This window comes from Mustela lutreola, chromosome 7 (genome assembly GCF_030435805.1).
Source record: "Mustela lutreola isolate mMusLut2 chromosome 7, mMusLut2.pri, whole genome shotgun sequence".
In the NCBI taxonomy this organism is placed as follows: domain Eukaryota; kingdom Metazoa; phylum Chordata; class Mammalia; order Carnivora; family Mustelidae; genus Mustela; species Mustela lutreola.
Window position 1 is genome coordinate 43,855,486 of NC_081296.1, and position 27,494 is coordinate 43,882,979.

Consider the following 27,494-nt stretch of genomic DNA (forward strand, 5'->3'; position numbering starts at 1 on the left):
CGCTCCGCTGGGGGCGGGGGGGGGGGGGCGTGGACCAGCGTGTGCGGGTTACGGGCGCGGGCGCGGGCGCGGGGGGCCGGGAGGGGGGCGCACGGGTGCGCAGGGCGGGCGCGGGCCAGCTCGGGGCCAAGGAGGGGACGGGCCGAGATGGTGGAGGAGAGAGCAGGAAAACGTGGGGGAGGTGCTGGCGAGAGAAAGAGAACTAGCGTGAGGAGGAGGAGGAGGAGAAACCAAATATAATATTTGGCGTGGAAATGGGATTTGGGGTTTTTTCCCTGGCATCTTCAAATCATGAAAAGTGCAATTAATCAACATTTCCCCCCCGCCCCTCGACAAGTGAGGACTGCTTTCTCCCTGGGTAAGTGAAGAGAATTGAAGCAGGTAAGAGGCTAAGCTGACTTTGCAGAAGCCCCCAAAGAAGAGCACCCTTTGGAATTAACCACCCTTTAGGTAATTCAGTCTTGAACGGAAATCGCAAGTCAGGAGCTGGGTTGAGTGCTTCTCAGTCGGGCATTCAAAGCCCTCCAAATCTGGCCCCACTTTAGTTATCCAATCATAGCTGCCTCCATCCCCCTGCAAGAACTCCCAGCTCCAATCAGTGAAGTCTCCATGCCATTCTCAACGCGCAGCAGATTCATTCTTCCTTCGTGCCTTTGCTCATGCTGTTCCCCTCACCTCCCCACCCCACCCCCTTTCCAGGAATGCCCTCCCTCCCTCCTCTATACCTCTCTCAAGCCAACCCAGGCTCTAAGGCACAGCTCAAGTCGCGGCTTGTCAGGGTCCCTGGCAGCCAAGGCCCCTGCCTGCCTCTGAGAGAAAGGCGTGCAGTTCTCGCAACATGGAGGCTCAGGCTCCGGCCAGAAGCACCTTCCTTTGAAGCCCGTTGAACCCTTGGACGCACTCTGCGCCCTTCTGCCCATTCATACTTAGGAGACAGTTGGGGCCAGTAAGAATAAGAGTCTGCTAGGAACAAGCAAGTCCCCTTTAAGAGCAGAAGAATTGGCTTTTCTAGGTGGGGCTGATCAGGGAGGCCTAAACTGCTAGGCCGAAGAAGACAACAGCCAAGGCCAGATCTGGCACCAGATGGAACAGCTGCTCAACTCACACTGACCTTTCTCTGGGCCTGTGGGTGTTTTGAGCTCCTCGGCTTTGACTTTTCTGACAGTTTCTATCAGGTTTCTACCTATCAGGTTCTCTGGCCACTTTCCTGCTGTGCTTGGACTTTGGGCCATGAGGCTCTGCCACCTTTTAGAGTCCTGGGTGGGGAATCTGATTGGCTTGGGCTTCCTGGCTTTGCAGTGCTCTGTGCACTGCCTTGCCCTAGAACTCTCTTGCTTTTGCACCAGGGTGCACTCAGGCCTGGCTCCCAGATTCACCCTGAATACTCACAGTTGCAGATGGCTGGGTGTGAAGAAATGGGAGGGAGGAAGGGCACCTGGGTACAAAACACAGCTCCTCCATGAGGATTTCAGGCATCCTGATACCCTTTGCACTACTGCTTAATGCAAATTACCCAAGGTTATTATTAACCTAGCCACTTTGGGAAAATACAGGTTGTTTATGACTTCATTTTGCACATGTACCTTTGTGTCCTATCTAAAGAATATTTTTCTGTACCAGATTGATAGACATGGTGTGTACTAGACAGGAACTTTGAAGAAGAATAAAAATAGCTAATGTTTGTTGAGCACATTCAGCATGCCAGATCTAGCACTCTCTATACATTATCATAGTTATTCCTTCCCAAACTATATATACTGTAGGTGCTATTATTCACCTATTATGCAGATGAAACAGAAGCTTAGAGAGGTTAAATAACATTCTTAAATTTATCCAATAATGAGGGAGCCAGGAGTTTGATCCTGGAAGTCTAATTCCGCAATCTGCAACCCTTGCTGGAAATGATGTAATACTGAAAAATCTTGAATGTATATGTGAACTCTATGTCAATGGGGAAGATGGAGGAAGAAAAAAAAAAAAAAAGCATTCAGGAAAGTTGCCACGTCCCCCAGATTCTCATTTTTTACTCAGTCAGGAGAGAACGATGGCTTCACCTTGCCACACCCTGGGAGGGGGAGATCTTAGGAGTGGGAGATTTCATTCAAGAAAGATAATGTCTCTGAGGCCTGCCAAAGGTCCTAGGAAAAGGAAGCTGAGAAACAAGACTTTCTTTTAAAGTATGCTGCTGGGTGTCACACAGGCAGGCTTCCCTGAGTACAACTTTCGAGAGCTTTTTTATCTGTTCCATGAAAGAGCCATGTTACCCCAGTTGCCACTAGAGGGGTCAGCAGAGCTGCAACCCTGAGCTGCCCTGTGGTGCTGTTGAGAGGGCATCGTTGAGCCTTTGGGGCCTTCAGGGACCAATAGGAAGTTAGAGGAGACATCTGGGACTCTTGGGTTCAACCAGCAGTGAAAGGGGTGGTGGAGAGTATCAGACTGAAGAGACCTGATTGTCAGAATGAGACATCTTTGCAGGGATCAGCCCCACTTGTCCCTCAACATCTGGGAGTAGAGTGTGTTTTATTGCTGTCTTCAGAGAGGACTATAAACAAAATAAGCTTAGGTTTAGAAACCTAAAAGAAACCTCATAAAATTACCCAAAGTCTTGAGTAGGGACTCACACCAAATCCAGGCACCCTGAGTAAAGGTAGCAGTTGTAGCCATGTGCTTCTGAAATTGTGTGAATTCCCCTGTGGTCATGAAACCCTGTGCTAAGGTCCTGAAGCACCCAGAAACAATGTGGCTCATTTTCTTAGACCTTCAGTTTGACTCAGAAGTAATGGAAAACATTAGAGTAAGCACGGATTTTTAAGATAACACTAGATTTTGAGCTTCTGTTTCCCAACCCTGAGGAGTTTAAGTCTATTCTCCCTGTGAAAGTGTACTCCAGTGGAAAATTTTGAGAAACATTGTTGTAGTAGGATAGAAAGACTCTGGTTGTTGAGTCAAGAGACCTGGGAATTCAAACCTTCTGTGTCCGTCTCTATAAAAATGAAAATAGTGGCCTACTTCACAGGGTTGTTATGAGGAACAGCATGTAAATTGATATATAAACCATGGAAGTGCTGTACACAAAGAAAGAGAGACAATCCACAAGGTGGACTGTTAGCACCTCAAAGGTAGTGGCTGTGTTTTATTTATCCTGGTAGTCCTGGGATACAATACTTAACTCCTAGGTATTGAGTAAATATTTGTTGAATGCAGGAGGTACTTAGCCTTGATTTTCTTAACCCAATGCATTATACCATCATGTTCTTCTATATCTGTAAACCTTGTCTCTTTTTGTAAACTTTTCATACTGTCCAGACTATAGCATATACATTTATCATATATTTGTCATGCCTGATACGTAATAGGATTGGCCCCCCAAATGTAAATACATACATACATACATTCATGTGTAAGAACCTGGTCCCAACTTGAAATAGTTTACATTCTTTGGAGCAGAGAGACATAATAACATATATTGATTGTGCAAGGTGATGAGTTCTACAATAGAATCATGTCTACTAATGTGACGGAGACATAGTGGAGGGAGGTATTGGACTTGTTTAGGGTAAAACAGCTGTTTAGAGAAGGCCTCCTGGCTAGCATTTGAATTGAGTCTCACTGGATGAAGAGAAGTTCAGTAGGAGAGCACTGAGAGAGGAGGATTTTAGCATAAGCACTGGTATGAAGCCATGACAGAGCACATGGGATGAGTGAATAATGCATAGCCCGGTGTTAGCTCGGTGCTCAGATCCTTGATGGAGTGTATAGGGGAGGGAAAGGAAGGAGAGGGGGACACAAGCCCATTTTACAAGACGTTACTCTGTGTGATTAGTTATGATTGTTCGGACAAAAGATGAGGCCTAAAATGGGTTTCATCAATAGTAAATCATCGTTAAGTGCCTAAGGTATACATTTCATTTCCGCAAATATGGTGGTTTACAAATACGGAAAAGATAACTTTGGACCCTATTCTGTTTTCCTTCCCTTAAAAATGAAAAGTATCTACTCATCCTCTTTTCCCTTCATTCCCTCCTCTGCCTCTTCCATTGCAAACTTTTCCTCCTAGGAGTTGAAAGTAGAGTGTGTAATCACCCACATGTTATTATTTATGGGGATAAGGAAGGAAGGCTTTCTACCTCCGAAAACTTTGTATCAGAAAGTGATGGATCACCTATTTGGGCTAGGCTGCTGTCTTTCAAAATGCATACAGTCTTAGAGGAGCTGATGTATTCAGTTCCAGTGCTGTAATGTTATTGAGTTTTCAGTCTTAATAGGATTAGAAGAAGCGAGGTGGTGGTAGGGGAAAGAGGACAAGAAAAAAAGCAAGATTATAGAAGAGGTAAGTTGGAGGGTTCAAAACCAAGTACACATTGGCAAATTTGAATAAGTTTTCTCCATGCCATACTTACTAATGTATGATGTGAAAATTGGAATTCTCTTGTTAGAGCACAAATTTTCCTTTATATCATTAAAACAATGGTTTGTTAAGGCAAAGTAGCTAACTATTCAAATACCAGGCAAGGCAGTAGGATGTTAACACTGTCTTTATCTGGCTCTGTGACCCTATCTACAGGAGCCATTCTTTCAGGTTATTTCTAAGGATTAATGGGATAAAAGCTCTCAAAGTGTACTTGCCTCTTCAAGTGAAAGGTACTATGAAAATGAATGCCAGGTACCGTTTGGATTTCACTTAGAAATTCTCCACTGTTGTTACCATATACATGTTTATGTTGTGAACCTGCAATTCTCTTTATATTAAAAAAGGTTCAAGTTAATATCATCTGGCTGAATGTTAAAGGAAGTGTTTGCTCTTACTTGGGGCTAGAAAGGTCCCAAGTAGAAATTTGAGATCTTGAAAATTCAGCCTACCAGCAGCTGTGAACAAAAGGGAGTAAAGAAAAAGCATATTTAACAAATCCTAAAAGTGACAATGAGAAGACACTAAAGCCAGCCCTACAATGAGAAGGTCAACACCAGTGCTGTCTGGACTGGTGGAGCCTAATCAGTGATCCACAAACTCTCTCATTCCTCAATTCATTTAAATACTTTTATTATTATTATAACGGGACATCAGAAAGATTTAAAAATAAATGGTAAATAAAATATTGTTTGAATCTTCAAGAAGTTCATCATTTAAGACTAGAACTCTCAGTGCACACATATTTTTTAAAGTGCAGTAAACATACATGGGACCATAAATAAATAAATAAATAAATAAATAAATAAAGGTGTGTAACAGGATAACTGATTGGACTATTAATTTGGTTTATGTTCTTATATTTTCCCCTTTCCTCCATTCCAAACAGGCTTTAGGAAAGTGTTGTGTTCCTCTGTGATAGGAACAATTCACATTGAAAATGAAGCCTCCTGGGCCACAAGACCTTAGAATGAAGTGTCAGTGTTATCCCCGGAATTGTGCCTTCCAGTCTGCTTTCCAGGTTCCTTGCTCCTTGAGGAGATTTTGTTGGAGGGTTAAAGAAGTGGAGCATCTGGGAAGCAAGGGAAAGAAAGAGGGAGGGAGGGGTTATGGGTGGATGGAATTGTAGAGAAAGAAAAAATTTCCCCAAACTCCCAAAGATGTCAAAGATCAGGGCTCCAGTGATAGAAATACCAGTTTTGCTTTCTAGAACACCCCAAGAGATATCCAAACCTCAGATGGTTGCACAATGACCCTAGTGTGGCTGAATCCCCCTGCCACTTTTGTTTTATGAGCAGAGCTGTTACTTGGCTTCTAGGGGCTGTATATCCCTGAACAATGAGTATGTCAAAGTCTGTCTTCCCCCATATTTTACGCTTAACGTAAGTCTTTCAGGTTCTAGTGTACGCCTAAGGAGGAAAAGAGGATAGCCTACCAATAACTAAGATTGGGTTTCCTTCTACTCCAACAGAATTGAGGCTGGTTCAGTTATGTCTGAGGTGAATTTAATTTGATTGAATCAAAATAAAGAATTGTGATATTTCTTGCACACCCAGATTTATACTTGCAAATTTATACCCACTAGTGGTGGATACTAAATACAAAACAGTGTTAGGTAAGATCTGTAAGGTTAAGAATTGCAGTGACTAGCCCAGCTAATAACTACTGAGGGAGTTTAGAGAAAGAGAAGAGCAAAAGGAGCTAAAGTACAAGACAGTTTCATGGAAGGCTTGGATAGAGCTGGAGTGTAAAGAGAGGGACAGAGTTTGTAAGGTGGGAGAAGGAGTGGAGACAAGTCAGAAGGGAAAAGCAGTGTGAAGAGAAATAGGAAAATGAACATGAATAGGGAAAGACAGGAGACTAACCTAATTGGAGATAACAGCTGGTAAACATTATATGGGGTACCAAATTCCAAGTCTGCTTCCATACTGGCAAGGCAGGGTTCTGTCAGGTTCATCTCCTACAATCAGTAGGGGATACGTGTGTGTGTGTATGTGTGTGTGTGTGTATACATCTGTATATATAGATGCACATACACATGTATGCATAATAACTTCTATAATATCGATTACAACTGCATATCTGTTATGACTGCTTATGAAAACATTTATTATAATTATTTTATTATAATATATAATTTAAAAGATTTGGCTTACCTAGTAGTGGCAGTTAAGTGCAAAATTTGTAAGGTAGGCCAACAGGCCAGAAGCTCTTGGATAGGAACGAACACTGGAATCCATAGTTGGGATTTCTTCTTCCTCGGGACAACCTCAGTTTTGGTCGTAAGGCCTTCTACCCGTTTGGATGGAGCCCACTCAGAGTATTAATGATAATCTTCTTTACTTAAAGTAAATTGATTGTAGATGTAAACCACAGCCACAGAATACCTTCATAGCAACACTTAGATTAACTGACATGAGCCTAGCCAGTCAGAGCATAAAACTAACCAACATACTCACTGTGGTCTTTATGTCATGTACTGTGTCAAGTTTTATTGAGGAAAAATTGAGATACATCACTGTGTCAGTTTAAGGTATACAGCATGGTTTGATTTGCACCTATTATGAAGTGATTACCACAGTCGGTGAGCTAATATCATTCTCTCATATAGATACAATAATAAGAAAAAAAGAAGAAAAGGAAAAAGGAAAAAAAAATGTTCTGCTTATGATGAGAACTCATAGCATTCGCTCTCTTATATAGCAGGATTAGCTGTAGTCATCCTTTTGTACATTACATCGCTAGTACTTACTTATCTCATAACCGGAAGTTTATGCCTTTTGACCACCTTCCCCCAGTTTCCCCTCCCCCGCCCCCTGTCTCTGGTAACAAGTCTGATCTCTTTTTCTATGACTTGTTTTTTAGATTCCACCTGTAAGTGAAAAAAAAAAAAAAAAAGAATATTTATTTTTCTCTTTCTGATTTCTTTTTCTTTTCTTTTTTTAAGATTTTATTTATTTGTCGGAGAGAGCAGAAGCATGGAGAGCTACAGGCAGAACATGCAAAACAGGCAGAGGGAAAAGCAGGCTCCCTGCTGAGCAAGGAGCCCTATGTGAAACTCAGTCCGAGGACCCCGGGATCATGATCTGAGAGGAAGGCAGATACTTAACCAACTGAGCCACCCAGCCGTCCCTGACTTGTTTCAATTAGGATAATGCCTTCAAGGTCATCCATATGTTGCAAATGGTAAGATTTCCTTGTTTTCTTTTAATGATTGAATATTATATATTTCATTTTATATATCTTCCATGTATAATATAATATATATTCCTATTGAATATTTCATTTTATATATATTCCATGTATAACATAATATTATATATTCCAATTGAATATATACATTACATATATATTTATCACAACTTCTTTATTCATTCTTCCAGTCATTGGACAATTAGGATGTTTCCATGTCTTGGCTATTATAAATAATGTTGCTATGGACATGGAGGTGCAAATAGCTTTCAAATTATTATTTTTATTTCCTTTGGGGGGTATATTCCAGAAGTAGAATTCTGGATCATAGGGTAGTTACATGTTATAATTTTTGAGAGTCCTATATACTGTTTTTAATTGTGGCTGTACCAATTCACAGTCCTACCACCAGTGCGCAAGAGTTCCCTTCTCTCCACATTCATGCCAGCATTTGTTATCATTTGTCTTTTTGGTGATGGCCATTCTAACAGGCATGAGGTGATATCTTATTGTGGTTTTTTTAAATTAACATATAATGTTTATTTGCTTCAGGGATACAGGTCTGTGATTCATCAGTCTTAGACAATTCACAGTACTCACCATAGTACATACCCTCCCCAATGTCCGTCACCCAGCCACCCTATCCCTCCCCATACCCCAGCAACCCTCAGTTTGTTTCCTGAGATTAAGTGGTTTTAATTTACATTTCCCTAATGATTAGTGATGTTGAACATCATTTTATATATCTGTTATTCTTTCACACATCTTTTGGGAGAAATGTCTGTTCCAGTCCTCTACCCATTTTTTAACTGATTTTGTTTGTTTGTTTGCTATTGAGTTGTGGGTGTTTTTTATATTTTGGATATTAAACTCTTATCAGATACAAAGTTAGCAAATATTTTTTCCTGTTCTGTAGGTTGTCATTTCACTTTATTGATTTTTGTTTGTTTGTTTTTGTTTGTTTGGGTTTGTTTTTTTGTTTTTTTTTAGATTTTATTTATTTATTTGACAGAGAAATCACAAGTAGGCAGAGAGGCAGGTGGGGTCGGGGACAGGCTCTCCGCCGAGCAGAGAGCCCATGCAGGGTTTGATCCCAGGACCCTGAGATCATGACCTGAGCCAAAGGCAGAGGCTTAATCCACTGAGGCACCCAAGTGTCTCTGTTTGGGTTTTTTTGATGCCCAGAAGCCTTTTAGTTTGATGTACTGTCACTTGCTTATTTTTTATCTTGTTGCTTGCGCTTTAAGTGTCATATCCAAAAATCATTACAAAGGTCCATTGTCAAGGATTTATTTCTGTGTTTTTCTTTATTTCTGTGTTTTCTTCCAGGAGTTCCATAGTTTCTGGTCTTAACATTTAAGTCTTTAATACATTTTGAGTTAATTTTTTTGAGTGGTTCAAGATACGGGCCCAGTTTCATTCTTTTACATGTGTATATCTAATTATCCCGATAGCATTTATTGCGAAGACTGTCTTCTCCATTAAGTATTCTTGGCTCTCTTGTCAACTATTAGTTGACTAAAATGCTTGTGTTTATTACTGGGTTCTTGATTCTGTTCCATTGATCTATATATCTGTTTTTATGCTGGCATCATACAGTTTTGTATCAGACTTTTACGATTATACCTTTATAAAATAGCTTGAAGTCAGAGAGTGTGATGTCAGGGATGACTGGGTGGCTCAGTTGGTTAAGCGTCTAACTTTGGCTCAAGTCATGATCCCAGAGTCCTGGGATCGAGTCCCACATTGGGCTCCCTGCTTAGTAGGGAGCTTGCTGTTCCCTCTGCTTATGTTCTCTCTCTCTAATGAATGAATAAATAAATAAATGTGATGTTTCCTGTTTTGTTCTTCTTTCTCACAATTTATTAGACATTTAGAGTCTTCTGTGATTCCATACAAGTTTTAGAAGTATTTTTCCCACTTCTGTCAAAAATGCCATTGGAATTTTAATAGGGATTGCATTCAACCCATAGATGGTTTTTGGTAATAATGATATTTACCAGTATTACTTATTCTAGTCTTTGAACATGGGATACCTTTCCATTTAGTGTCGTCTTTGATTGCTTTCATCAATGCTTTGTAGTTTTTGAGTAGAGATCTTTTACCTCCTTAGTTAAATTTATTTCTAAGTATTTTATTATTTTTTATGCTATTGTAAATGGGAATGTTACTGATTTTTGTTTTGTTTTTAAAGATTTATTTATTTATTTGAGAGAGAGAGGGAGAGGGAGCATGATAGAGGGAGAGAAAGAATCTCAAGCAGACTCCCTGCTGAGCATAGAGCACAATGCACTGCTCATCTCAAGACTCTGAGATCATGACCTGAGCCAAAATCAAGAGTCAGACACTCAACAGACTGAGACACCCAGGTGCCTCATTACTGATTTTTGACTGTTAATCTTGTGTCCTGTAACTTTACTGAAATCATTGTTTAGATCTAACAGTTTTTAGGTTGAGTCTTTAGGATTTTATCTGTAAGAATCATGTCATCTGCAAATAGAGATAATTTTACTTCTTCCTTTCCAGTTCTGGTATCTTTTATTTCTATTTCATGCCTCATAGCTCAATCTAGGACATCTAATACTATGGTGAATATGAATGGAGAGAGTGGGCACCCTGATTGTTCCTGATTTTAGAGGAAAATTTTTCATTTCACCACTGACTATGGTGTTAGCTCTGGGCCTGTCATATATATGACCTTCATTATGTTGAGATATGTTTGTCCTGTGCCTCAATTTTTATCATGAACTAATGTTGAATTTGTCAGATGCTTTTTTGGTATCTATTGACATGATCATATGATTCATCCCATTAATACAATGTCTCGCATTGGTTGATTGGTATATGTTGAACCGTCTTTGCCTCTCAGTGATAAATCTCTTTTGATCATGGTGAATGGTCCTTTTACTGTGTTGCTGAATTCAGTTTGCTAATATTTTATTGAGAATTTTTGTGTCTATATTCATAGGAGATTTTAGCCTATAGTTTTCTAGTAGTGTCCTCTTCTGCTTTGGGTATCAGAATAATGCTAGCCTTGTAAAATGAGTTTGGGAGTATTCCCTCCCTTTTGACTTTTTGGAAGAGTTTGAGAAGGATTGGTGTTAATTCTTTAAATATTTGGTAAAGTTCACCAGTGAAGCCATCTGGTCCTGGGCTTTTCCTCACTGGAAAGTTTTGGACTACTGATTCAATCTCCTTACTCAAATGTTCTGTATACATTTTCTATTTCTTCCTGATTTAGTCTGAGTAAGTTAAGAATGTTTCCATATCTTCTAGGTTATCTGGTTTGTTGGCATATAGTAGTACGTAATAGCCTCTTAGGAGTCTTTGAATTCCTATGATGTCAGTTGTAATGTTTCCTTTTTCATTTATAATTTTGTTGATTTGGGTCCTTTCTCTTTTTTCCTTAGTTAGTTTATCTGAGGTTTTGTCGGTTTTGTTTATCTTTTCAAAGAACCAAGTCTTAGTTTGCTTTAATCTTTTGTATTATTTTTCTTTTCTCCATTTTATTTATTTCTGCTCAAATATTAACTAGTTCCTTTCTTCTGCTAACCTTGGGCTCAGTTTGTTCTTCTTTTTCTAGTTCCTTGAGGTATAGAGTTAGGTTGGTATCTTTCTTGCTTGTTAATATAGACATTTATTGCTATGAACTTCTCTTATAGAACTGCTTTTGCTGCATCCCACAGGTTCTGGTGTGTTGTGTTTCCATTTTTGCTTGTTTCAAGAAAATTTTTATTTTTACTTATTTATTTTTAAAGATTTTATTTTTAAGTGATACCTGTACCCAAGGTGAAGCTGGAACTCACAATCCAAAATCAAGAGTCCTATGCTGTACCACTGAGCCAGCCAGGTGCCCTGCACTCTCTGATTTTTTAGGTGGGTTCACAGAAATTTTTTAATTTTCCCTTTAATTTCTTTTTTGATTCATTGCTTCTTCAGAAGAGTGATGTTTAATTTCCATATATTTATGAATTTTCCAGCTTTTCTTTTGTGATTGACTTCTAATTCTATGCTATTGTAGTCAGAGAAGATACTTGGAGGGTTTTAACCTTGTTGAATTTGCTAAAATTTGTTTTGTGACCTAACATATGGTCCATTCGAGAATATGTTGCTGTGTGCTTGAGAAGCATGCATATTCTGCTGTTGTTGGACAGAATGTTCTGTATATATTTAGGTAATTTGGTCCATATTATTGTACAAATCTGCTATTTTCTTATTTATTCTTTGTCTGGATGACCTATCCATTGTTGAGAGTGGGGTGTTAAAGGCCCCAACTATTATTGTAATACCATTTTACTTCCCTTTTTTTTTTTTTAAGATTTTATTTATCTATTTGACAGAGAGAGAGAGATCACAAGTAGGCAGAGAGGCAGACAGAGCGGGGGGGTGGGGGGCTGGGGGGGTGGGGAGCAGGCTCCCTGCTGAGCAGAGAGCCTGATGCGGGGCTGGATCCCATGACCCTGAGATCATGGCCTGAGCCAAAGGCAGAGGCTTTCACCCACTGAGCCACCCAGGTGACCCTTCCTTTTTTTTTTTTTTAGCTTGGTTAGTTTTTGCTTTATGTATTTAAGTCCTCCAATGTTAGGCACATACATATTTATAACTGTCATAACTTCTGGATGTATTGACCTTCTTTGTCTTACTATTTTAGTTTAAGCTCTATTTTGTCTGATACAAGCATAGCTCCCCTTGCTTTTTTTATTACCATTTGCTTGAAAAGTCTTCTTCTATCCCATCTTTCTGTCTATGTATGTCTGTAAGGCTGTGGTGAGTCTCATAGGCCAAATAATTTTGGATCTTGTTTTCTTAATCCATCAGTCATTCTCTGTATTTTAATTGTAGAATTAATTCATTTATGTTTAAAGTAATTGTTGGTAGGTAAGGATTTCCTATTGCCATTTTGATGTTCTCTGGTTGTTTTGTAGATGTATTGTTCTTTGTTTCCTATCCTGCTGTCTTTTTTATTTGTTTTGATGTTTTTTGGTATTAGTATGCTTTGACTTCTTTATTGTTTTTTTATAAAAACCAATGCAAGACCATAGTCTTGCATTAAATATCTTAAACTTATAACATTCTATCTTAAGCAAATAACAACTTTGATTGAATTTGTAAACTTTATACTTTTGCTTCTGCTCTTCCTCATATTTTCAGTTATTGCTGTTACAGTTTATATGTTTTTTAGATTGTATAGCTAAGAACAGATTATTATAGCTATGGTTATATTTACTAAAATATAATACTTTTAATCAATAGAATTATAAGTGAATTATATACCATTATTACTATATTGCAGAATCTAAGTATGATTTACCATTATTAGTGAGATTTACACTAACTTTTTATGTTTTTATGATGTTAGTGTGTGTTCATTTGCCCCCACTCAAAGAACTCCCATTTAACACTTGCTCTTGTAAGGCAAGTCTGGTGACCATGAACTCCCTCAATTTTCATTTGTTTGAGAAAGTCTTTATCCTTCCTCTGTTTCTGAAGGTCAGCTTTGCCAGGTATAGAATCCTGGTTGACACGGGTCTTTTTTTCAATATTTTGAATATGTTATCCTGGTCTCTCCTGGCCTGGAAAATTTCTGTTGAAAAATCCACTCAAAGACTTATGGAACCCTCTTCTTTTTTTTTTTTTTTAAGATTTTATTTATTTATTTGACAGACAGAGATCACAAGTAGGCAGAGAGACAGGCAAAGAGAGGCGGAGGAAGCAGGGTCCCCTCTGAGTAGGGAGCCAGATGCGGGGCTTGATCGCAGGACCCTGAGATCACGACCTGAGCTGAAGGAAGAGGCTTAACCCACTGAATCACCCAGGCACCCCTCAGTTATTGTATTTTTTAACTCTAGGATTTCTCTTTATTTTTTTGATGATGGTTGCTATTTCCTTGTCAAACTTCTTATTTTGTTCATGCATTGTTTTCCTAATTTCATTTAATTGTCTCTGTTTTCTCATAGGTCACTAAACTTCCCTTAGAGAATTATTCTGAATTTTTTGTGTGCCAGTTCATGGATCTCCATTTCTTTAGGGTCAGTTATTGGAGCTTTATTAGTTTCCTTTGTTGGTGTCATATTTATCTGACTTTTCATAATCCTTGATTCCTTATGTTGGCATCTGTGCATTTGCGTAATCTGACTCCTCTTCCAGACTTTACAGGTTTGCTTTGGCAGAGCTAGTTCTTCACCAATCAGTTCAGTTTGGGTGTCTGGGTGTGTCTGCTGGTATTATCCTTTGGCAGGTGGGGTCTGCTATTATGGTCTATTCGAGGGCAAGGCAACTATTTGAAGTCTGAGGACAGGAATGAGGGGGTGCATCACTGGATGAGAACTGTTGGATAGGACTACTGGCTTGACTCCCTAACCAAGTAAGTCTATAGGATGAGCTCTGCATTTGCCTGGACTTTCTAATCAGGCTTACTAAATGGTCAGGACTGGGTGTTATATTCAGTAATGGATGGGACTATAAATGACCTTTCTTGCCTTGTCAGGACAGCAGGATAGAACCCAGGGCTTGTACAGCACATTGTTTGGGGACCCAAATCAGTGTTCACTTAATTCACCAGTTGGGTGAGGCCACTGCTTTTGCTCAACATTTAGGGAAGCCGTGGGTTGTGCTATCTGTTCTAGTGCTACTATGTATAGGGTTGTTCAATGGGCTATACAGCATTCCATGTGCTCTGTTTGGGTTCCCTGTTCAGACAGGCCAAAGGTTATAGTCAGTGATGAGCAGGGCTATGAATTTGATTCCCTGCCTGGGCATAGCAGGAGAAGCAGCTCTAATGCCAGTAAAGGTCTTTGTTGTCTTAACTTAAGCCAACCCGCACCCCAAGTTCCCTGACTGAGCAGGGCCATTGTTTGTTATGTAAACTATCAGCTCTGCTCACCTGCCTCTCAGCACAAGTGCTATTGGGCCACACAGCTTCCAGGTGTTTTTGCCAGCCCTTCTGGTCAGAAGACGCCAAAAGACACTCAGCAGAGCAGGTGATACTGTGATTCAGATCCTTGCTTGGGCTAGAGGGGGAGAGACTGCTCAATTTCCCAAAGTCTCTCCAGTTGGGAGGGGCTGGGAGCTCCCCTCAGCCTTGGCTGTGAATTGATCCCCCTATCTGTTCACAGCACCAGAATTCTCCATGCTGGGTATTGGGCTGCTCTGTGGATGATCAGTTGTGCTTACCTGCCCCTTAGTTTGAGTGCTGCTGGGCCACACGGTTCCAGTTGTTGCCAACCCCTCTGGTTAGATGGGGCTGGAAGGCATTCTCTATAGTGGGTGGAGTTGTGATTCACCAACTTGTTTGGGTGTGGGCAAGTAGGGCTTAGCATTGAAAAAACTTCTTTTGAGGATCAGAATCAGGCAGATCTGCACCCTTCTGAGTTTCCTGGCAGAGTGTCCCTTCTACTTGCTTCTGTGGATGAGCAGAGTCACTGATTGAGATTACTTCTGGTCACTGGTCTGCCAAGATTTCTGTGCTGGTTGTCACCGGCTGTTCTCCCCTTCTCTATCACACATTCCCAGTGTTTATCCTCCGCAGATTGTCCTCTAGTCTCCATGAGGTGGGATCAGAGTAGGGGCTCCTGAAAATTTACCCACAGTACTGGGGGCAGTGGTTGTTCCCTCTGAGTTCTCCTTTCCCCCTGGAGGAACCAGAGGCTCAGGGGAGACCTCTCTGCAAGATGCTGCACTGGCCTGGGGGAGGGGCATGTGGTCAGTGTTCTGTTACCCTTCTAATGCAGTCTGTCTTGGTCTCTGAGGTACAGTGGAGTGCTTCAATCTTACCCTTTGTTCTAGGATTCTCTCAATGGTGTCCAGTTCTTGTTATTCTTGGAGGGAGAGCAAAAGTCAGGAACAACCTATGTCATCATCTTCGTGACATCACTTCCCACCTCGTGTATTTGAGGGAAGAAAGAAGTCTTTTGATAATCTTCTTAAGCACCTCAGAAAAGACCATTTCCTGTCAGGTAGGTCAACTTGTCTCCTTTCCTTGGATGTACTTATTTTCTGTGTTATTTCTTGTAAATGCTTATTCCCAGAAACTTTCTATTTTCTTCCCCCCTTACTGTTACCTGAAGTTAGCCAAGGGACTATTATGGTTGATGTCAGTATGTTTTTTGCTTTTCCTTTTATAGTGGCTCACATGTATCTGTAGCATCATTCTCCTCAGTAAGCCGAGCTTTAGGTTGTCTAATATATCCTTGGCTACCTTCTATGTCTGCCTTGTAAATGGCTCTATTGTTGTAGACCAACATCTTTGTCACTTGTAACCCTGGGCCCCTGGTTGAAATAGGGCTCAGCTCCAACATGAAGGCAACCAATCCCCTGGCTAGACAGTGACCTATGAGTTAACCAACTATGAGAGCTTTGCCTAAGGAAGAGGTTAGTAATTATTAACAAACTGGTTCCTTTCTTGGAGAATACATGATAGAGGGTAGGCAGTGGCAATAAAAGCAGTAGCTAAAAGACACACGTGAGAAGGCAGACCTCAAAAACCATTAGACCATAGCAACAAGCAGAAGCAATAAGTAAGCTGAAATTGTGAGTAGACAGGCTGAAAAGGCTTCCAGAAGATGTGATAGTTGCTTAGTAATAGTAGGAGCAATAGGCCTAGGGGTTGAGGGGAACAGAGTAGATTTCCTCATCAAGCTCCAGGGTAAGAAGGCACAAATGAGGAACAACAGATTATTGTCCTGGCCTTGGGACAGAATAACCACCCAGAAACCTAGGAACAGATATACAAATGACCTTATAGAAACTTAAAGAGAGCTAGGGAACTAAAAGTTCTTTTAGGTTCCAGAATAGTTCTAGCAACTGATTTATCTTCTCAGACCCCCCAGGAAAAGGTCCCCATTGCTCTCTTACTTTGGTGTGAATCCCTCTTTCTCCAGAAGTGTTTTACACATACAGTATGGTCCTGGTCATCTGAAGGGCTCAATCATATGTCAAAAATTGTATCCTCTTGGAAGTCTTGCCTTATCCATTCCTCAGCCCACCCCCAACCTGGTTGAGTTGGCTCTTTTCTCTGTGGTCCTATAGAAACTTGCATAGCCTTATGTCAGAGATATGATCACGTTATAAGTTAATTGTAGGTTTACTTGTGTCTGCCCTCCCCAACCCTGGCTCTCAGTACTAGGAACTTTATGAGGGCAGGACGTATGTTTTCATTTTTCCCTCTATCTTCAACATATAGGGACAACATAGTCCCTACCATAAAGTAGCCAAACAGTATATGTTTATTGAATTCAGTTATTGAGTTGGAGAGAGTTCCTTTTATTTAGGCCAATGAGAGAAAAAAGGAAGAATGGGCCAATAACAAAACTTACTGGCTGGGTATCTGGGTGGCTCAGTTGGTTAAATCACTGCCTTCAGTTCAGGTCATGATCCCTAAGTTCGCAAATTGAGTCCTGCATCGGGCTGCCAGCTCTGCGGGGAGTCTGCTTCTCCCTCTAACCATCTCCCCCTCTCATGCTCTCTCTCACTCTCTCTCTCTAATTAATTAATTAATTAAAAAAAATACCTTACTGGCTTATCCAAAATAGTGCAGGAATTGAGAACTTAATTAACCCATACTGAAAATTTATGTCTCCATGACTCTACAAAAATTTCCAAACTGGCCAATTTTGTCTGTTCAGTCTGACTTCTAGACCTTCCATTCTTCAGTGTTTTTGCTTGTTTGTTTTGTTGTATGTATGTGTGTGTGTTGTTTTGTTTTGTTTTGTTTTGTTAGAAAGGAAGAGAGAGAGGGGTGGGGAAGGAGAGAAAGGGAGAGAATATTTTTTTTAATTTAATTTTATTTTTTCAGTGTTCTAAGATTTGTTGTTATGCACCACACCCAGTGCTCCATGCAATACATGCATGGTGCAATACCCACCATCAGGCTCACCCAATTCCCCACTTCTCTCCCCTCCAAAACCCTGTTTGTTTCTCAGAGTCCACAGTCTCTCGTGGTTCGTCTCCCCCTCCAATTTCTCCCAACTTTCTTCTCCTCTCCTTCTCCCCATGTCCTCCTTGTTATTCCTTATGCTCCACAAGTAAGTGAAGCCATATGATAATTGACTCTCTGTGCTTCACTTATTTCACTCAGCATAATCTCCTCCAGTTCCGTCCATGTTGATAAAAAAGTTGGGTATTCATCCTTTCTGATGGAGACATAATACTCCATTGTATATATGGACCATATCTTCTTTATCCATTCGTCTATTGAAAGACATCTTGGCTCTTTCCACAGTTTGGCAACTGTGGCTATTGCTGCTATGAACTTTGGGGTACAGATGGCCCTTCTGCTCACTATATCTGTATCTTTGTGGTAAATACCCAGTAGCGCAATTGCAGGATCATAGGGTAGCTCTATTTTTACTTTCTTGAGGAATCTCCACACTGTTTTCCAAAGTGGCTGCACCAACTTGCATTCCCACCAACAGTGTAAGAGGGCTTATCTTTTTTCACAACCTCTCTAACAGTTGTTGTTTACTGTCTTATTAACTTAAGCCATTCTAACTGGTGTAAGGTGGTATCTCAATGTGGTTTTGATTTGGATCTCCCTGATGGCTAATAATGATGAACATTTTTTCATGTGTCTGTTAGCCATTTGTATGTCTTCTTTGGAGAAGTCTGTTCATGTCTTCTACCCATTTTTTGATGGAATTATCTGTTTTTTGAGTGTTGAGTTTGAGGAGTTCCTTATAGATCTTGGCTATCAGCCCTTTGTCTATAGTGTCATTTGCAAATATCTTCTCCCATTCCATGGGTTGCCTTTGTTTTGTTGACTGTTTCCTTTGCTGTTCAGAAGCTTTTGATATTGTTGAAATCCCAGAAGTTCACTTTCGCTTTTTTTTCCTTTGCCTTTGGAGACATATCTTGAAAGAAGTTGCTGTGGCTGATGTGGAAGAGGTTACTGCCTATGTTCTCCTCCAGGATTTTGATAGATTACTGCCTCACATTGAGGTCTTTTATCCATTTCGAGTTTATCTGTGTGTATGGTGTGAGAGAATGGTCAAGTTTCATTCTTCTATAGCTGTCCAATTTTCCCAGCACCATTTATTGAAGAGACTGTCTTTTTTCCACTGTATATTTTTTCCTGCTTTGTCGAAGATTATTTGACCATAGAGTTGTGGGTCCATATTTGGACTCTCTCTTTTCTACTTGTTTATGTGTCTGTTTTTGTGCCAGTACCATGCTGTCTTGGTGATCACAGCTTTGTAGTCGAGCTTGAAATGAGGCAACATGATGCCCTGGTTTTGTTTTTCTTTTTCAACATTTCCTTACCAATTTGGGGTACAGAGAGAGAAAATCTTAAGCAGACTCCATGCCCACATGGACCCTGACACAGGGCTCAATCTCACAACCCTGAGATCGTATCTTGAGCCAAAATCAAGAGTCGGATGCTTAACTGACTGAGCCACCCAGGCGCCCTCAGTTCTCCAGTTTTAAACTTTGGCCATCTCTGTACCTTTCAAGAAGAGTTATGTTCTTCTTTCAGCTTTTGTTTCTCATTTGCATTCAGAGCCATGCTCTTGGGTGAGCCAGGCTTGAGGCTTCTTCTCTGGAAGATCCTCTGGGTTTTAGAGCTTAGAATCTAGGATCCACGTCCCAGACCTACTGCTTGCCATTTTTGTAGTCACAGGTAAGTCGATTACCTTTCTGAGCCTCGGTTTCCTAACTGGTAAAAGTGGGGATAAGGACAATTCCCTTGTGCAGTTATGCTTGAGGGTGGGTTTGATGGGAAGTATTTGTGAAAATACGTAGCATAAGGCACACAGTGAGCATACAGTAAGAGCCAAATAATATGAATTTCCCTTTTTTCCCTCTTCCTGGGGAGGTTAAAGAGGATAAAGACAGACAAGGGGTGATGGGAGAGTGCAAGGACCCCAACAGTGATAGGAGCCCTGAAAACCAAATGTAACCTGGTGACCATGTACCACCACTTTAAAATCCGAGGAAGTACAGGTTGTGGTTACCAAAAGCTATCCTGCCCCTGAGGCCCGCTGCTTCAGGAGATAACTTGATCAGAGCATGAAAAAATATTCACACCCCTCCAGGCTGAAATTGGGGCACAGCAAAGAGTGAGACAGGCACCATTCATTGCAAGGAAAAAATTTTTACCCACAACTAACAAAAAAAATTAGGGAGGTTCATCAAATTCTATCTCCGAGAGCTCAGGGAGTATACAGCGGTATCTGATAGCAAACTCTGGCAACTAACAACTCTGGGACTGGAAAAGGAGAAAGAATAGAAGCTGTTAATAATCAGCTGGGAAAACTCAGAGTAGTCATAGGAATTTCAAACATACTCATCCCTTTTAAGGTCCCTAAAGAAAGCCAAATGAAACCAGCTTCTCTTATTTTCAGGGACTTCAAAAACCAGAAAGGAGGGGGGAGTGCAGGGTCAGAGTCTATGCTTTCTAGCTACTCTAGGAAGAGTTCCCTTAAATCAGCATTAAAACTGTTATAGTTAATTTGTGATGTATTTGGAACAGGCTACTCAGCAGTCAAGGGATTGCATATGGCAGGATAGGGGTAAAGTTCCAAAACAGGATGAGCTTGATAGCCAAATTTTTCTGACTACAAATGTCACTGATTACTGTTGCTGCTTAATATGTTAAGATTGTTATTAGCTGGAAAAACAATGTCTAAATGACTACAGCGCTTCTGCAACCACTGCCGCTCTTCCTCATGAAAGAACACTCTTTAAATAAGTAGATTCCCCAACCTATTTTTAAAGAGAAGTGACTTTGGACTAAATAGCCCTTTCCACTACAGTTGGTGAAAGTCATTTTATCATTTTTTATACCCTCAAATATATCATTGGAGTAAGGCTTCAGTTTCCTTTCTGCATCAAAGATACTCTTTCTGAATATCTTTTAAAATCTTTTGATATAAAAATGATTCGATCTTAAGTTACTGCTCAGAAATAAATTGTATTTAATGGTGTTTTGAAAGAGTTAATTAAAGAATCCCATATATGAAGATTAAATCAAGATGTGAGATTGAGGGAAACCTAATCTTTACCAAATCTTATGAAAAGACAGAAAAGATTGAGAGATGGGAGGGGGGAAGGGAGAGGGAAATAATTGGTAACAGGATGGGGGCAAAAAGTGTCATCAGTGTATCAGAAATTTTTAGGAGATGGTGGTATCAGAACTTGGATGAATAAACTAGAGCAAGTGAACCTCGAATACTCAGAAGCTTAAGACAGCTAAGGAGATGGAAGCAATTTCAGGGAAGGTCCCAGCTCAGAGTGAGCAGATTCAGTGAATAGGGGGTGCTAAGGTAGTGACCAGAAGGATTGAGACCCTGCATGTGGAGCAGTTAGACTGCTGATCGCCTTCCATTTTCTTGCTTATATTGGTCCACATATTAAAGCAGTGAGGCTGTGGGGTCATGGGAGCCAAAGAATAGCATAGGAGAATGGATCTCAGGAGGGAGAGAGAGACTCCTCACTCTGAAAATATTCTGCTCAGCAGTATGTCGTTCCCTTTTCCTATAACCACCAAAGTCAATCCACATTAAGCAGAAATAAAGGGCTAATAGGGATTCTTATTAACAAAGTACAAGAGTAATCTGCATTTGTAGAGGCACAAAACTCAGTGAATTCTGAAATAATACCTGAGGAAAGAGAGCTAATAAATAAAATAAAAAGATAAGTATAAATTTATTTTATAAATGTTATCTTAGAATTTTAAGAAAAATAAAATTATTATAAGTAAAATAGATAGTTACAATTATTACAAATATATGTTATCCTCAGAGAGACTGAGTGTGTTATTACATCAACAAATATGAAACAAACCACAAACCACACTTAGAGTTTAAAAAACAAGATTTTTGAAATAAAAAGCCTTAGCAGTTATGTATCACAGAATCTCCTTGAAAGTAGATTATAGGGGCACCTGGGTGGCTCAGTGGGTTAAAGCCTCTGCCTTCTGCTCAGGTCATGATCCCAGGGTCCTGAGATTGAGCCCCACATCAGGCTCTCTGCTCCATGGGGGGCCTGCTTCCTCCTCCCTCTCCGCCTGCCTCTCTGCCTACTTATGATCTCTGTCAAATAAATAAATAAAATATTTTTTAAAAAAGTAGACTATAGGATGAACTTTAACAAAATAAATAAGGAATCTAAGAAAGATGAATATGTTCAAGAAACAGTGAAGAGAAAAATTATTTAACTTGTAGTTATCTGAATATGGTGTATGTTTAGAAATCAGTAACATAAAATTAAAATCTAGATTAGATGTTCACAAACTTTTCTGTAAAATACAAGAGAGTAAATATTCTCTGCTTGTGGTTCATTAAGTCTCTGTTACAACTACTCAACTCTACTGCTGTAGACTGAAAGCAGCCACAGATAATATGTAATTGAATGGTCATGATTGTGGTCCAATAAAACTTTATTTATAAAACGGGCAGCAAGACTGATTTGGCCTGCAGGCCAAACCCTATTCTAGGTGACAGCAATAGAAAGACATCAGAGACAAGGCATGATGAAGTGAGAAGAGGGAAGTTCTAAAAGCATGACAAAAAATACATTCACACATACAGCCAGATGGCAGGAAAAAAGTCAAGCCATCAGTAATCATTTGACAGTGGATACAATACATTACAAATGGAATCAATTTCTTCAATAAAGACAGAGAATCTTAAGTTTGGTAAAGCAAGAGCACATCTAGCTCTAAGCTATTTAGAAGAACTGCATCTAAAAAGAAGGTTATAAATAAAAGCACATGCAGAGATATATCCTGCAAGCATTAAAAATAGATTAAGTGTGATAACAATGTCAGACAAAAAAAATTAATGCAAAGGGAATTTAACAAGTTAAAGAACATACATGTTGATAAAAGAAACAATTCCATAAGAAGCTTTATTAATAATGAACTTTAACAATCCTATCAACATAAAATCAAAAGTTATGCTTGTAACTTATAAAATAAAACCTGGTAGAAATACAAGTAATATTTATGAACACAAATACAGAAATCCTAAGTATTAGCAAAGTGAACCCAGAAATGTGTTTTTTAAATGAATACATTTATATAGAAATGTAGAAAAATCATAAGTAGGATTTATCCAAGGTAGTCAAAGCTGATTCAAAATTCAGAATATATTAATACAAATCATTATACTCAAAGAAAAAAATGATATAATTATCTTAAGAGAAGCCAAAAGCGTTCAATACAATTTGACATCTATTTTTTTTATTAGGAAAGAAATGATTTTAGCAAACCAGATGTAGGAAAAACTTCTCAATTTTAATGAAAGATATCTGTATACACAAAGCATCATGTCTAATCATAAAAGATCAGAAGTTTTACACTAAAGTTTTTCAATACGGTTTTGAGAGTCCTAGCCAGTACTATGTGATAAGAAAAAGAACAGTTAAAAGTGACAAAGCAGGAGACGATATTTTCAACCTGTTTTTGAATACATTTTATGATATATAATAAGCACCAAAGAATCAATAAAGAAAATATAAATATAAAATATAGAAAATCAATAAAGAAAATATTTTTTATTATCATACATTTATTTTATTTTTTTTTATTATCATACATTTATTTTTAACATAGCACCCCAGTTTCACATCATGTACGTTTCCCAAAGTAGGAGACTTTTAACCTATGTTCTTCACAGACTTTCCAACAAATGTGAAAAAGAGGCAGTAAGGTTAGAGTCTACAAGTTACAATCCAAATACAGGTTACCCTATATTTATTTATGTTGAAGATCAATATACATAATGTTCCTAAGGCCTAGCAAATGAGTAAGACTCTGGCTAAGTAAACTATTAACCTAATAGAAACATGTATGAAAGATATAAATAATCACTTCAGTGGGAAGAAATAGAAATAATGAATAGAAATATAATTTTTAATTGAAATATAGTTGACACACAATGTTACATTAGATTCAGGTGTACAACATAGTGATTGAATATCTCTGTACTTGTGCTATGCTCACTGCAAGTGTAAACACCATCTGTCACAGTACAATGTTATTACCATACCATTGATTATATTCCCTATTGCTGTACCTTTCATCCCCATGCCTTACTCATTTCATAACTGAAGACCTGCATCTCTCCCTCCCCTTCACTCATTTTGTCCATTCCCTTTCCCCCTCCCTTCTGGCAACAGCAGTTTTTTCTCTGTATCTATGGTTCTGTTTTTGCTTTTTTTTGTTTTTTAGGTTTGACATGCAAGTAAGATCATCTGGTTATAGTCTTTGTCTGACTTAAGATGTGTAATTTAAAGTAACAGTGAATTGCTTTTTTTTTTTCTTTTATATCCTTAGAACTGGCAGAATTTTAAAAGATTGATAATAATTTTAAAAAATGATAATATTTATATATACCTAAAACTAATATTATAATGTATGTTAACTAACTAGAATTTAAATAAAAACTTTTAAAAGGTTGATAATACTTAATGTTTAAAAGATGTGGGGAATCAGGTATATTTTTATGTATACTTGGTCAGAATATAATTTGTAAGGCTTTCTGGAAAGCAGTTTGGTAAATTCTACCAATTTTTTTTTATTATACAATTTTATTATACAATTTTCTTTTACTCAGCAATTTTGTTTTTACAGTTTTAGCCAAAGTAAGTCAATTGTTCATAGTGTACCATGAAATACTTACTTGTGTGCACAAAGAAAACTTAAGAATGTTTGATGCAGCATAGCTTTGAAGAGTGAAAAATAGGAATAATCTAAATTTCCACTAATTGGAAAACTACTGAATTTATTATGTTACCTTGATACTACGAACATTGTGTACCTTTAAAAAAAATTTAACCTGATCTGCATTAGACTTAGAAAGAGCTTAAGATGTATTTTTAGGGTAAAATTAAAATTATAGAATTATTGTCACGCATTAATGTATATTTTTTAAATGTTGCCATATATTGGCATGTATTTATGCATATAAATGCATAGAAATTGACTTGGAAGTAAGCTCACTTGACTATTTTCTTTAGGGAAGACAGCAAGAATGGGAGAGCAAGACATGAAGGTAGGATTAATATTTTACTCATGTCTTTCAATGTTGTTTGAATCTTTCAGTGAAAATATATTCATGAAATTTCTATGATTTAAAAAAATTATTTTTGAGTTTTGACATACTGAAATTAAAGTGCACAAATTTTAAGTATATGGCCCAATGAATTTTTATATATGTATTACTCATGTAACCACTATCCCCAGAGTGCTCCATTGTGCCCCTCCATTATGCCGACAACCATAGATTATTTTGTCTGTCTGAAATTCATAGAAATAGAATTTTGTGCCTGGGGTTTTTTGTTTGTTTGTTTAGTATTATCTGTTATACTTATCCACGTTATCAGTTCTTTTTAACTGCTTGTAGTATTCTATTCTGCCACAATTTATTCACTCTACCTTAATAGGCATTTGAGTTATTTCTAGTCTTGGGCTATTAGGAGGAGAAATGTTATGATAGTCTTGTACATGCCTTTCGTGGGACATGTTCATGCATTTTCTCTCATATACCATGCATTTTCTCGGTTGGAACTGCTGGGTGATAAGAGAGGCTTTAGTAGACCCCAGTGATTCATAGTGATTGTAACAATTTATATTCTCATTGGTAATATATGAAAGTTCCAGGCCTAGTTGCTCCATATCCTGGCCACCACTTCATATTGTCAGTCTTTTTAATTGTAGCCATGCTGAGTGTGAACTGATATTTTATTATGGCTTTATTTTTATTTGCATTTCCCTGATGACTGATCATAAAGTACATCTTTTCAGATTCTCATGTCCATGCTTAGTAGTCTCTGCAAAGTATCTTTTTAGGTTTATTACTCACTTTGAGCTATCTTCATTGAGTTATTTATCTTTTTCTTATCTATTTGCAGGTATTTAGATATTGTGGCTATGAGTGATTTGTTGGATACATATGCTGTATATATGATATGGTATATATGCATACGCAGATAGATATGCCTATATATCATGAATATCCTGTTTTAGGCTGTGTATTGCTGTTTGACTCAATGCTGTCTTTTCAGAAATAGAATTTAAGAACTTTATTAACCTTTTGTGGTTCATATTTTTGGGGGGAGTCTTATTTAAGAAATCACTGCCTACCCCAAGGTCATAAAATTCTTCTGTGTTATTTTCTAGAACAGGGGCAGCAAATGATGGCCCATGTGGTCTGCCCACAGGTTTTTGTAAATATATTTTTTATTGGAACACAGCCATTTCCATTCATTTATGTATTGTCTAAGGATTCTTTTGGGCTAGAACAAGAGAGCTGTAGAGTTGCAACAGAGACTCTGTCACCCATAGTCACCAAAAATATTGACTATTTGGCCATTTACAGAAAAAAATTACCAACTCCTGTTCTAAAAAATTACTGATTTCCTTATATATTAGGTCTACAATCCAGTTGAAATTAATTTTTGCAAATGATGTAAAATAGTGTTAAGGTCTGTTTGTTCCATATGAATCATGCAGCTTCACTTATTGAAAAAAAAATCTTACTACCATAAACTTGGAGTTACGCCTTCGTTGTACATCAGCTTACTATTATATATATTGCCCTATTTCTGGACTCTCTTTTGTTCCACTGATCTGTTTTATCTGTCATTGCTGCAATATCAGCAACTTTATGCCAAATCTAGATATCTGATAATGTAAATCCTCCAACAATTTCTTCAAGCTGATTCTTTGGCTATTATAGGCTGTTTGCATTTATGTATAAATTTTAGTATTCTCCTTAAAAATTTCCAAAGAAAAACCTGCTGAAATCTTGATTGATCCTGCACCGAATCAGTAAATTAATTTGAGGAGAATTAACATCTTTACAATATTGAGTCTCCAAATCCTTGAACATGGTATAGCTATCCATTTATTTAAGTCATCTTTAATTTTTCCTGGCAGTTTTACAGTTTTACAGTTTTCAGTTTTGTGATCATGCATCCTTCATTGGATTCATTCTTAGATATTTGAGGTTTTTAAAAACTATTGTTAATGATACTGTTTCTAAAGTTTAATTTACTAATTATCTTTTCTAATACATACAAATATAATAGATATTTATATATTGACAGCTTAATTCATTTATTAACTCTAATAGTATATATGTTCTTTTGAGTTTCGCTATTATTTACAATAATATCACCTGGAATGACAGTTTTACAGGCTCCTTTCCAGTATTTATACCATTTAATTCTTTTTTCTTGTTTTGTTGTACTAACTGGTATCGATTAGTGAAGTAATAAAATGAATAGTAGAATAAAAACAGAAGTACTTGAGCTGTTCCTGAACTCAGGGAGAAAGCACACAACATTTCACCACTAAATATGTTAACAGTAGTCTTTTTATATATAAATGTAATCACGTTAAAGAAGTTTTCTTCTATTCCTAGCTTGCTGAGAGTTTCTATCATGAAATAGTGGTTAATTTAATTAGATGCCTTTTTCCATCTGTTAAGGTAATTATATGACTTTCACTTTTATTACCTTAATGAGGTGAATTATATTGACTAACTTTCAAAATTCAAACCTTTTTTTATTCCTAGAATAAACCAATTTGGTTATGACCTATTATCTTTTTTTTTAAGATTTTATTTATTTATTTGACAGATGGAGATCACAAGTAGGCAGAGAGAGAGGAGGAAGCCGACTCCCCGCTGAGCAGAGAGCCCGATGTGGGGCTCAATCCCAGGACTCTGAGATCATGACCTGAGCCGAAAGCAGAGTTTTTAACCCACTGAGCCACCCAGGTGCCCCATGACTTATTATCTTTTTAATGTATTCTCTGGGTTTCTTTTTCTAATAGTTTGCTCTTATTTGTGTGTCTGTTAATATTATAATTTTGTTGTTATATTTTTATATCAGGTTTATGCTGGACTCATAAAATAAGTTATGAATAAATTTTCTCTCTCTATTCCTTGAA

At 38.3% G+C, this 27,494-nt stretch overlaps 1 long non-coding RNA gene across 3 annotated transcripts; it reads left to right on the top strand.

Moving 5' to 3' along the window:
* Positions 1-127: 127 nt before the first annotated feature.
* Positions 128-27,494, top strand: LOC131835846 (uncharacterized). Of its 3 annotated transcripts, XR_009355382.1 has the most exons (6): positions 128-358; positions 7,356-7,594; positions 13,558-13,629; positions 15,386-15,555; positions 24,557-24,591; positions 27,182-27,494. It is a non-coding gene; the product is annotated as an uncharacterized LOC131835846 (long non-coding RNA). The 3 variants fall into 3 exon arrangements; XR_009355383.1 differs by lacking the exon at positions 13,558-13,629 and having other exon boundaries at positions 128-5,429; XR_009355381.1 differs by lacking the exon at positions 13,558-13,629.